We start from the raw sequence: 12622 nt of genomic DNA on the forward strand, positions 1-12622 counted from the left end.
TTTACCTACCCTCCCTCCCCAGAAAACCAGCTCGCGCCATTAATTTGGGGCTACCGTTACCATTTCGCATCGGAAATCTGCCAACTAAGAACTTTGAAGAACATTAACAGAGCTAGTCGGTAGGGCAAGTGGGCAGGCGGTGGGGAATCCCTCCTCGATGAAGCCTGGGTCATTATAAAGAGAAATATCTAACAAGCATAAGCCTTTGAAATGACCTTTGGCTTGTATAGCAATAACTCACCACTTAATGAACAACCAGCGGAAGCCCCCTCCAAGAGCTGGCAAGGAATCGAGATTCCAACTTTTCTTCTCTTATCCCTCTCCAAGCCCAACTGGGAAGCAAAGCAGCCCCTTCCTTCCCTCTTTCCCCGAGCCACCTCTAATTTATGCCGACAAAGTGGAGTTTGTGAGGAAGTGGAGCTGGCTGGTCACACACGATGCTCTAACCAGATCTTCGGTTTTCCAAGGCCTGTGCCCAGCAAACGTCTTATATAATACATCCACGTGGGCGGACGTCAACTTTAAGTGGTTTTATTTATTTTTTTCGCCCTAACCCCTTTCAAAACGCAGTTCATTAGAAATAAGCAGTGCCTCTGTGCGTGTGTACAGTATAAGAAGAAAGCTTAAGTTGAAGGGGGAGTGTGGTCAGCATCAGAGAAGCCCCTGAGCTGAAGGATCATTATTTGCATATACAAAAAAAGGCACAGACATTGTTACCCGCTGTTGATTAACGTGGTAAGTTTTCATTTTGTGTCTAATTAATTATCGACTTCTGAATCCTTCTACAGCAGCAATAAGACAACGCAGAAAGATGCTGATGGGAATCTCTCTCTCTCTCTCTCTTTAACAAAAAAACAAAGAAAGAGTAAGCCAAAGCAAATGTTTAACATGCTAGTTTGGGGTTTGTTTTGATGCGCAAACTGTCGCCCGAGTTTCCTGTTTTCTGCCGCAGCCTTGGGCGCCTCCTGAGCAGAAGCGGCTTCCAGAAACAGAGACCTCAAGCCTGAGCTCTCCCCCAAGGGCTGTCAGGGATTTGCTGAGACCCCAGGGCCGATCTCTGAGGATTCCCCAGCGCTCCCCCACTCCAAAATAGAGAGAAACGATTGAAATTTTAGGTGAAGTTCCAAGCAGGAGACTCCTCCGCCGCGTAAGGAAATGAAATGCCGCTTGTCGTAATTGGATTCAGCGAACTAACTTGTCAGGCCCGCAGCTTGGAGGCAAAAGGGACTCTAAAGGTGCGTGGAATGGGGCGGGGGTGGGTGTGGGAAAGTCGCTTGCTTCGAAACCTCTTCTGATAGAGACCAGCGCAGAACATTTACCAAAGTGCTGCTTGCTTCCCCTTTCCATTGTTTAGCGAAAATAATACGAATTAACACTATGTGTAGGATGTGCGGAGTGGTGGAAACTTGCGTGGGGGAGCGACATAAAGATCATGTGTCTATTCATTCCTTTTCTACATGATCATACGATGAGCTGAAAGCTATGCATTACTTCCTAGGGAGCAAGTCCCACTGAACTTAGTTGGACTTAACTTCTAAGTGAACGTCCATTAAGACTGGACTGCATGAGCAGAACGCTGCACGCTTACGATGCAGCAAGTTTTCATTGAAATCAGTTCGATTATTCCAGGTAAAAATGCTGTGGATTCAAGAATACCGGGATGCTATTCGCAGTGCTAGCTGTAAATTCCCACTGAAATCATCTAGACTGAAATCCAAGAAAGACAGCGATCCTTTCCTTACTTACCTGGGAGTGATCTGCATTGAGTTCAATGTGCAAGATTGCTCTCAAAGTGGATTTAAACCGGAGTGGCTTTTAAGGCCCCTGATTTTAAACAGGATCGAGTTTCTTTGGATATAAAGAAACGGAGTAAAAGACAAATGAGCTATCTACCCACTCGATATTTTTAATAATGTGATCCCTGCTTGATGGCAATTGGCCGCGGTCCAGCACAGAGCTCAGTACACCTGTGTTGCAGTCCCAAAGGCACCTAGGGAGTAAGTCCCGTTGAATTCAGTGGGATTTACTTCCGAGTAAACAGGCGGCGCAGATGCGGCTGCACTGTTTGTTACTATATGTGGGATTGGTTGCGCCTAACTCGGATGAGTTGTAGCTCTTACTTATTTCGATTATGGGGTGGTTCATACACACAGGCAGATACCCAGACCCTAGGAAACGCCGCTGTAGATGGAGCCATGAAAAATATTTCAGAAGTATGACAAAGAAGTGGTTCCCCACCCCCACCCCCCAGCATTTTGCTTTTGTTTGTTTCTTGCGGGAGGGAACAATTCAGAGAAGGTGGCAGATTCATTGTAAAACAAACGCGAAGTATGAAGGGCGAGTCAACGTTTCCAGAAAGAGCCACCAGAAGCAATAGGCAGTGACACGATTTCCACTAGTTGTGTTTAGAATATTATATATATATATATATGCATGTGTATATACACACACATAGTGAATGAGAGAGAATTCCATTAAGTCTGGCAGTCCGAGGCTAACAGAGCAGTCTAGAGCCATTGAAATACATAGGATGCTTGCCATAGGTCATGAATCCTAACCCAAACTGTTACTTTTTGGTTTCTTGTTTGAACACAAATATATGTCTTCCTTTGAAGTGCCTAATGGAAAATCCTCTTTCCCCCCACTTCCAGGTCACCCCAGCACTTGATGTCTTGGGTTGGGGAAATGCAACGCAGAAAAGCCCTAAGTTTACTACTACTACTACAGCCTCCACAACAACAAAACATATTATTACGTCTATACATGCATATATATAGTTCTATAGACTACTAGCACGTTCTATTTCATCTCCCATTACCTTGGTGGTGGGGAGTGGGGGGCGGGCAGAAAAAAAGGGGATCTGGGATTCAGGATTCCATCTTTGTTCAAGCTCATGCAGTCGCTTACCTGTATCCTAAAACTGTCCTCTTCGGTCAGAAATTGCGCGCTTTCAGCTTGGAAGATATATCCTTCCTCCTTTGTTCTGCAGACAATACACTCCTAAACCTGATCTTGCGGGTCTGCTCGAGCATTTCCATAGACCAGTATTCCCGGTAGAATATTTTTTTTTCAAGAGCAAGCCAAGATTGCAGCAGCTCCAATAAAAGAGGGCGAATGGATTCTGAGTTCGTTAGGTTTAATAATAATTTCGGAAATCCTTCACAATCAACCCCATGGAATAAAAAAATAAAGCCAGCAGGTCAAGCTTATCGTTTTGCTTTGTTTGTAAATAACAAGCGATGAGGCCACATACGCATCATCTTTTCAATTATAGCTACATATATATATTATCTTTAAAAAAAAAAAGAGCCGCCGAAGAAGCCTTCGGTAATAAGAAATACAGGCGCTGCCTTAAAATATAAGCATATTTGTTCACGTGATCCTGAGAGAGGAGATGGTTCTGATTAAGGCTGGAACTTTCACTCGGGTTATCCTCTGTAAATCCTCCCCCATGTATCCTCGGTCTAGGTGGCTGCGGAGCTGGGGTGGGCTAACCCACAGGGCCAAAGGCACCCACAAACCTTCCTAGGTGGGGCGGGGAGCGAGTCGTAATAACCTGCTCTAGTCAAGGTGTCCATTCACCGTCCAAGTGCCCAGGGGCATCACACACACAGCGTAGTTTTCAGAGCCCTCTTTAGAAATCCACATTGGCTTCATCACCTTAGCAAACTATTTCACAGAGTAGGTAGGGATGGTGATGAGGAGGAGCGGGCGTGGGGGGCGGCGGCGGGAGGGAGGGAGGGAGAGATTGGGGTTGAGGCTGGGGAGGGGGTTTGCAGACCTTGTCGGATATTCGCGGCAAGTTGAACCAACATCACAGCAAATTTGGCTCCAGGATCTCTATAGGGTATAATAACCCGCGATCAAAACGAATTGCGGGGGGGGGGGGGTGAGCCTCATGTTAATAGTAGGGGTGGGGCTTGTCCCCCATTGCTCCTCAAAATAATTATTATAGTTTCATAATGAAGGAAGATGTGTGGGCTTGCCTTGCTTTGCTATTTCTGTAAAATCCACTGACGATAGAGGGTGGCTGTAATTCTGTCCTAGTTACCCTTCCATTGTATAGAATAATCTCGTTCTTTTCACCTTTCTTGTTGTTGTAGGGGACAAACAAATTCGGCAAAGTTGGGTTTGGTCTACGATGAAGGTTGAAGATCAACCTTGTCTTCATGGCTTAATAAAGAGCTCCTGGTGTTGGGGAAGCATCTGATCTCTGTCCTACTCTGTCCTAACTCTCGCTTCTATTTATGTCTGTGTAGAAACCTTCTTCAGATACAACCATCTCGCGAGTTTGTCACACAAATAATGTCCGAAGCAAGTCAGATTATTGCGCAGCGTTGTTGTTGTTACTATGATGATGATGATGACGATGATGATGATTACTATTACAGCTCTTTTGTCTAGTGTCTCTAAAAGTAACTTGGAGCTATAAAAGCGCCCAACCTAATCTAGAATCTCCTAAGATTTCATTACCATCCAAAGCATGGGGAACTTGACAGTAATGTATTACCTTACAATACGCACCATAAGTGTGTGGTAGCATTTATCTAAATTACTCTGCTTTATCCTGACTTTGCAAACCAGTCTTTTTTTAAACACAAACACACACACACACCACACACACTGGTGGAAGAGGAGATAAACTGTAGTCCTGTTATCAAAGCTCAAGCAGAAACTCATATTCAAGAATCTGCTGTCACTTAAAACCTGCGGGCACAGGATCCAGCCGCGTTTTATGCATTTCTGGAGTCTGACTACATGCATGCTCACAGGGGAGTAAGCTCCTGAATGTGAGACATAATTCCAGGTAAATCCCAGGTACTCAGGATTGCATCCCATTGATGGTTCCAGTGGGAACGAAGCGTATGAGCTGAATTGGGAGCCCTCTACTTTTTCCTGTCAGATGTCTCTTCGTCTAGCTGTAAAACCTGTCGGCGTCGGAAATAAAAGCTGGTTCCAAAAATAATTTAACCTGAGAAACGCATACTAACAAAATCAAGCAGAGACAAAAGGAATAAGGATGCTGAAGAAGAAGCGGGAGAAGCGACTTCTAAATATTTTCAGGGGGGTGGGGTGGGGTGGAGATCGCACCTTCCAGAAGGGCCACCTATAAATTATGCGGCTAAAACAAACAAGCCAGCAACAACCCTACGAAATTAAGGCTGAAAACGCTGCAAGCCAAGTGTGAAGCTCACCGAGAGGGCGGGAGGTGAGGGGGACTCCCAGTTTGGCCGAGATGTGCCTCCGTAAAGGATCTAAGGCTTTTTCAGTCCAAACATATGTTCATAGAGCAATAAAATGGAAAGATTTACAGTCCTTGCTGGGCCTCCTTCTTTCTCTTTCTCCCCCTTCCACGTCGTACCACCCCTCCATCACACACACACACAAACGCAGGCGATCAGCATCGCACCCTTCCAGGAATTACTTACGATGATTTATAACAATAAACCCGGCAATTGTCAAACTGATAAAATATACTGGGCGATACGCAGGAATCAGCGTTATCATTAAAGGGCCTTTTCCGTTTAGGTTCGGGTTTCTTTGCCTCTCCCCCTCTCTGTGTCTGTGTCTCTTGCTCTGTCTCCTGTGTAGTTTGGGATTCTTTCTGGGACAAACCAGAAAGATATATATAAACTTTGCTCGTGTGTGTGTGTGCGCGGACAAATTCGGAAAGAGCAAATCTGATTCTTAAGTCACTATCCCAAACCAAAAGCATTTGTCATCTTTGAATAACTGAATCAATGTGTTATTGTTTGAATGTATAATTCACAACGCAGGAAACTCTGTCTTTGTCCTGACACATAGCAGAAGTAATAAAAATATGTATTATTATTATTATTATTATTATTATTATTATTATTATTATTATTATTACACAAGCTCTCCAAGTAACGCAAGAAAGACCACACCGCTGGCCAGAAACAAAACAAAGCATTTTCAAAGAGCCAAAGGCTTAGGAAGATAGCTCTTGGCTTTGTGATATACACACCCATATATGTATGTGTGCCTATGTATTTGCGTGTATGGTTCTATCTATGTGTACACACACAAATGCATAGACAGACACACGCACTGCAGTTCAAAATTCCCACTTGCTAAAGCGAGTCTTTTCCCCGCCACCCAAAACAAAACAAAACCCAGACTGGCTGGGTGTCTTCTACAAAATATTCAATGCCGACTCCAGTGGGACTGTCCCCATCTTCAGGTATCCCACCCCTCAGTGGTTCCAGAACGCCATCCCTCCCCACAAATATAATGCCGAACGGAACATCTGAAATCACCCACGTCTTTGTGTGACGGCACCATAGTGTATAGCCTAACCGGGTCGGGAGGGTGGCGGCGGTGGAGTGCCCTTAGAATTCATTATCTCTTGGTTAAAGTCTGCCTTGGGTAAAATTTCAACTCCGTTTTATAGCCTTCTATTATGACGCAAAGGGGGGAAAAATTTACGACCCTCGCTTGAAAAGAAGATCAGGGCCTTTTCTCACCATTTAAGAATGGGGCAGCAGATGCCCTGACAGCTATCTTTGTTCCCAGTAAGATATAAACAACCAGTAAATCTTCACCCATTTCCCCACACAAGCAGCTTTTGGCCAGACCTCCCTTCTCTCTCTCTCTCTCTCTCTCTCTCTCTCTCTCTCTCTCTCTCTCTCTCTCTCCTCTCTCTTTCTCTTCTGCTGTGGAACATAGAAAGATCCTTTCCTTATTCAGTACCAGAATATATCATAATAAAGAGTAAACATTGGGGTGTCTCTCCCCCCCCCCCCATATGCCTACTACAGCTTCTGACTAGGGAAGAGTTGCAAATCAGGAGGAGAAGGGCCCCTATTTGTCAAACATTTGACAGCTAAGTTCATTAAGGATTTCGAAATATAAAAGGAAAGAAAGAAAATGTGTACCTACCAAGCTCCGCTTTCTTTCTTTCTTTTATTATTGGTAATTTCCCCCCCTTCGGCTGTAGCCAAAGAGCTAGGTGTGCATAGAAAGAGCCTGCGCCCCTTTGTATATTATATTCTTGGGATCTCTTCAGTTTTCAAGTCTGATAGAGTCCTTTGCTTGGCAGATTAATGACGACTCCGTGTTTCTTAAGGGACGCGCTGAATTAATTATTTCGCCCATCACGTGGTCAGGACTTGGAGAAAAATCTATTCTTATCATCTTCCTTGCACTTTGAGAGGCTGTCTGCTGTGACTCTTCCCTAGCAAAAGATGATTTGGGTCTACATGCTTAGATTTAACCCTCTCCTCCACCTCCTCCTCCACCTCCTCCACTACCACCATCTTCCTGACACACACACACGCACGAAAGAAAATAAAAGAAATCGGGGGTGGGGGGAGCTTTGGCAAACATGGCCGATGGAAGCTACTTGAGGCGCTCCATTGAAAAGTCCCTGTTTACTATACTGTAGAGAGGATTTGTTCTGGATCCTGCCTCTCCCCCCCCCAGCCCCGCCCCGCCCCGCTTCCGCACCATAAGGACTAGCGGCGAGGCAATATACAAACTGGAATTGATGGCAACGGGAAGAGCACAAGGCAGCTGAGAAGCCTTCAGCGTAAATTTGTGTCCTGAATCTTTACCACTCGTGGCTGTGGCGGTGCGCTGACAAACAAACACACAACGATCCCTCATCAGTCTCTCCTGTCTAAAGGGGGGGGGGGGGATCATACTTCGCTCCAATACATGGATGGGGGTTTCTTGTTTTCATTCTTCCAGGCTGGATGATTTGGTTTTCGACTCCAGTTTTGGCTGCTCTTCCAAGAGAAGACAAGTCAACATGTGTAAAAGGGGGAAGAAGGCGGGGGAGCGAGGGGGAAACAAATCAAAATATATCCGATAAAAATAGCGCCATCGACCTCCTAGACAGATAAATGCTTTATTGCTGTCAGGGGTGTTTATGTCGGAAGGAAGGAGGAGCCATTCATGTTAGAAGTGTACAGGAACTTTCTGAGTGCTCAAGTCGTCTACAGATTGATTCCTAAGGAATATAAGATAATAGGTTCCTAGGAACAAAAAAAGGGGGAGGCCTGTTTCTATCTGCAGAGTGTGGACTTCAAGTTTTGGCGGTTATTCCTCCACAGAATGATTCTGATTCATATACAGCAGGCTTTCCCAAACTTGGGTCTCCAGCTGTTTTGGACTACAATTCCCATCATCCCAGACCACTGGTCTTGCTAGCTAGGGATGATGGGTGTTGTAGTCCAAAAGCAGCTGGAGACCCATGTTTGGGAAACCCTGCTATATAGTAATACCACATATCACACAGAAACATGTATGATGGGTCCAATTGACCTTACCTTCTATCAGTTAACACAGCAACAATAATGTGGGATAAGGCTATCAGTGGCTACTAGTCAAGATGGCCATGGGCTATGTACTATCGTGTCAGAGCAGGTATGCCTCTGAATACTAGTTGCTGGGAATCTCAAGTGGGGAGAGTGCTGATGCAACCAGGTCCTATCAGTGGGCTTCCCATAAGCCTCTGGTTGGTCACTCTGAGGACAGGACACTGGACTCGGTGGGGCTTTGGTCTGATCAGCTATTATTGTGCTCTTAAGTACAACAGAAGGCAATTGATATCAATGTGTTGAAGGCCTCCATTTTTGATTGTGACTCCTGTGTTGCCAGCACATTATTAAGCCACATTAATTCTGGAACTACTCCATTCATCAACTGAGTGAGACTCAGCACCATTAAAACTGTTAAAACCATTAAAGCCAAGGTGAGTTCTGCCGTACTTTTCAGCGACATGTAGGTTACATCTCAGTTTTGTGGATTCTTGTCTAAAGTTGCAGTCCAAAAAAACCAGCTAGAAAGTAAATTCCACTTATTAGTTAATTTTGCTAGAATTCTAATATCCAAATTCTGTGTGTGTGTTTACTCTCAAGCAAGTGAGTTCAGTGGTGTTCAATTAAACATATGTTCCAAGTAAGCAGGCATTGGATTTTCAGCTGGAAAAAACACCTATTAAAATCCATTACTTATAACACATCCACTACCCAGTTACCTGGGAGTATGTACAAATGAACCCAGTGGAACTTACCTCTAAAAAGACATCTACAGTATAGGATTGCATTTCTGGGAAGCAATTCACCTGAGAGCAGGGAAGGCAAACTTTTTAAGTCTGAGGGAGTGTGTTTGCATCTTTTGCCAATCAAATATGAGATGTGGTGTGTAGAGCAATGTACCATAGTATTCAAAGCTTGTATCAGCCATGAGCTCATCAGGAGGCCTTAGGGATACCATCACCTTTCATCCTCAGGCTCCCACCTGTGACATTTAATAATGATATTAGGCTACCCTTACAGCTACTTGTGTGCCTTACAGTATATCCATACCGGGAATACAACCACCCACCCACTATACTCAGAAGTAAGGTAAGTGAGTATGGGTTTTCAGACTGAGACTTGACGCCCTAAAAATTGACTAAAAGGGTTTAGCAATAATTGGCACTCTAATCTTCAATACACTGGACCAGATCCAAAGAGCTTAATTAATCTCACCTAGGTGCTTTGTTGAGCTGGAGGGAAATTACTGTTTTTAAGTTGGGAGAGTTTGCATACAAACACACACAAAATGCTTTCAAAATCCCTATCAGCTTGTTATGAGATTGGAGGAGGGCCTGCTGTCTGAGAAAGGCCACCCAAGCTGCATATGCACCTAAGGAATTAGTTACAAGTTTTTTGGGATCATGGCGAAAACTTGGAAGTAAGTCCCACTGAAATAAGTAGGATACTGTCAAATATATCTGATAATATTAAAGGCTTAGGAAAGAGAGTGAAAGGAGGCAAAGTCACAGCCTATTTTAACATGCTGTCTGTCACCTATTATATATTTTTATTTTCCCCCTTCCTTTCTCCTATTTTTGTAAACCATCCTGGGAGCTTGGCTGAAAGGCGGGATAGAAATATGTAAAATAAATACATTTAAATGTAAATGGCAGTTGCCACAGCTTTTGATACACATGCCCCCCCTCCCTACCCACAATTAATCAGCCATAATCTCCACTGAAAACAGTGAGGTTTCATTCCAAATCTGACTGTGTCCCTAAATAAATTTATTTGGAAGCAACTGCAGCTGGGATTAGTGAAATTTACTTCTGAGTCAATATGCTTGGGCTGAACTATAAAAGGTCCTGTGCAAACTTACTTGAAAGCAAGCCTGTGGAACCCAGTGGGTTTAATATAAACATAATTGGGTTTCCAATGTAAGGCAGCAAGCCTTTGAACCCTTACTTGGAAATGAGCCCTATTGAAATCAGCGATACTTACTTCTCAATACAGGATAGGATAAGATAGGTTCTTCCTGCATACTTCATTAACTACTGTTTGTAGAGTTCTACTATGAGATGGCAAACATGTCAAGGGAGGATATTAGAAGATAGCACACCTCTCTTGGGTCGCTATCAATTCAAAGCTTTTTTGATCGAGGTACAATAGAATACCAGTATTTATTTCGGTATGTGCGTGTCAAACATGTATGCTTAAAAAGGACTTAGACGGAAAACAATTTGTATAAATAGTTCTTTAATCAGAGGCAGCAAAAAAAATTGGCAAAGTCTAGAAAACATCTCAGGGTCACAACTGCCGTAGAGACAACGCAGCTTAATCACAGAGGTCATGGTAATAATATACAATTTTGTGTCTCCAAGGGGAAAAGAAAAGATTCCCCTACAATCTTCAGTGTGGTAGGAGGACGATCTCTGCATAGTTCAAAACAAGTACCATCATTATAATTACTTTCATCAACAACTCCACTCACCCCCAGAAAAGTGAGAAGAGTTTGTAGGAAATGAATGGGATGGTAAGGTTGTGTGCGTCGTTTTCTTTTAAAATCATTTTTGGCCAAATGTTTACATCAAGCAGAAACCCTTTGATACTCTCCCACTTCCATCACTCTCTTTCAAGAGTGGACCAACATCACTGCGACCAAGATTTAAGACTTCAAGAAGAAGAAGAAAGAGCTCAAAGGGTTTTTTTCCCCCCTAACACAACTTTAAGAGTTTGAACCAAACATTTGTCCAGAGGACATTTACATTACAAAAGGACTTTGGCCGAGTTCTGCCCCCACCCCTTTCTTCTTCACACGTTCTTCAGTTCACGTCATTTGGGTTGGGGATGGATGAGCTACATTGTGAAGTCAAATTTGTCCTACTGACAGCCCTACTGGAAACATGTTTACTCGGAAGCAAGTTCCACTGGGTTTAATAGGGATTGTTTCCTTGCAAGCAGTGGAGCATTACTGCCTCTTCCCCTTTGCTAAACCAACCTTCAGCGGCAGCGTGGCCATATTTGCCATAGATTGAGCCCCATTGAAATCAGTTACACCTAATTCTGAGTAAACATACAAAGGATTCGCGAACGCAATCCTGAACACGTTTAAGGAAGAAATCCAGGCCAATAAAGCCGATGGACCAGAACTTCCTAGTGAAACGTGTTCAGGATGGAGAGACGCGCAGACACACAAAGGAAATCCATTTTCTCCTTCCCTCCCGTTTCCCAGATTATCCTCACCACCACCAACCTTACTTACTTTCTAGGATATTACTCTCCGCGGTTACTAGAGAATACCCCACTGAACGCAGGATTTACTTCAGAATCACCGTGCCCAGGGACCAGACGTTTACTAAGCCCCGCGAAGCTCAGGCAGTCTTGCCTTGGGCTTTAGACTGCAAGAAAGCTAGGGTTGTTGACTTCTCTTTCCCAAACAACACGCTTCCATGGGACAAAATGACTCAACACAGGCCATATGTAAACAATGGTTGGTTTCCCTGTTTTTAAATCAATCTAAACTAGAGCTTCTGTTGAGAAGAAGATTTCGAAAGGGACGTGATGAAATCTGAGCACAGTGAAAATCTGGGGTTAGGAAAGATGCTTCCCCCCTTTAAAAAAATGATTTTAGGGTTTAGATCTCCAAATTTGAGGCTAGGTCTTGACAACAAGCCCTGTTTTTCTCTTGGTACTTTTTTCGGTGCCAGCAGAAAAGGAAGGGGAACTCCAGGTCCAAGAGGTTAAGGGTTCAGAGGTCATTCCTCCCGGCTGAAATACGGCGAATCGAAGGGGGGAAAACGTGTCCTCTGGATGAACCTGTTTCTACAATTTAGCCCGAACTTCAGTAAAATACCTTTTCAGCCTCTCAACGTGAAGGCGTCAGAAAAGAAGACGTCTCCACTATGTATGAACTGGGCGCTTTTTGTCATAGACAATGACGCGCAGTGAATGCAGGAATATCCATCTTTAATATCACGGACGGGCAGATATTCAAGGGGAGCCCCCGTAAGAGTCTGAGAAGTAGACTCAGCTAAAAAGAGAGAGGAGAGAGAGAGAACAAAGAAGGGGCTCCAGGACCCAACACAAAAGAACACAGTCTTCTAAGACCCCGATCCTAAATACCTCAAAGTAAGCCCTACTGATCGTCTAAGGACTGTCTTCCAAATATGCCTGCTTGGTTACTTTGGTGGGGAAAAAGCACAAAAGAAACTGCCAAACTGCCGTGATTTCCATGATCCACTACATTAAATATGTGCCTCTCGTCCTATTATTTAGACACATCCATCTCTCTTCTTCTCTCCCCTCCCATCTCTTTTTCTAATCAAGGAAAGCCTTCAGAACTTGGGCTATGCGAT

At 44.0% G+C, this 12622-nt stretch overlaps 1 protein-coding gene across 4 annotated transcripts in view; it reads right to left on the bottom strand.

Moving 5' to 3' along the window:
• HOXD3 (homeobox D3) overlaps positions 1–12622 on the bottom strand; it is a 51934-nt gene that overhangs the window by 15584 nt on the left and 23728 nt on the right. The window contains exons 1-2 of one of the 4 annotated variants that reach the window (XM_083711888.1): positions 4087–4609; positions 242–3095 (exon numbers count right to left, since the gene is read on the bottom strand). The exons of 2 other annotated variants lie outside the window; for them this stretch is intronic. The gene's annotated coding sequence lies outside the window, so the exon portion shown is untranslated. Of the gene's footprint in view, positions 1–241; positions 3657–4086; positions 4610–12622 lie in introns of those variants that run through there. One more of the 4 variants, XM_083711887.1, reaches the window with a different exon arrangement.

The sequence above is a fragment of the Podarcis gaigeae genome, assembly GCF_964106915.1.
Source record: "Podarcis gaigeae genome assembly, chromosome: 1".
Lineage (NCBI taxonomy): Eukaryota > Metazoa > Chordata > Lepidosauria > Squamata > Lacertidae > Podarcis > Podarcis gaigeae.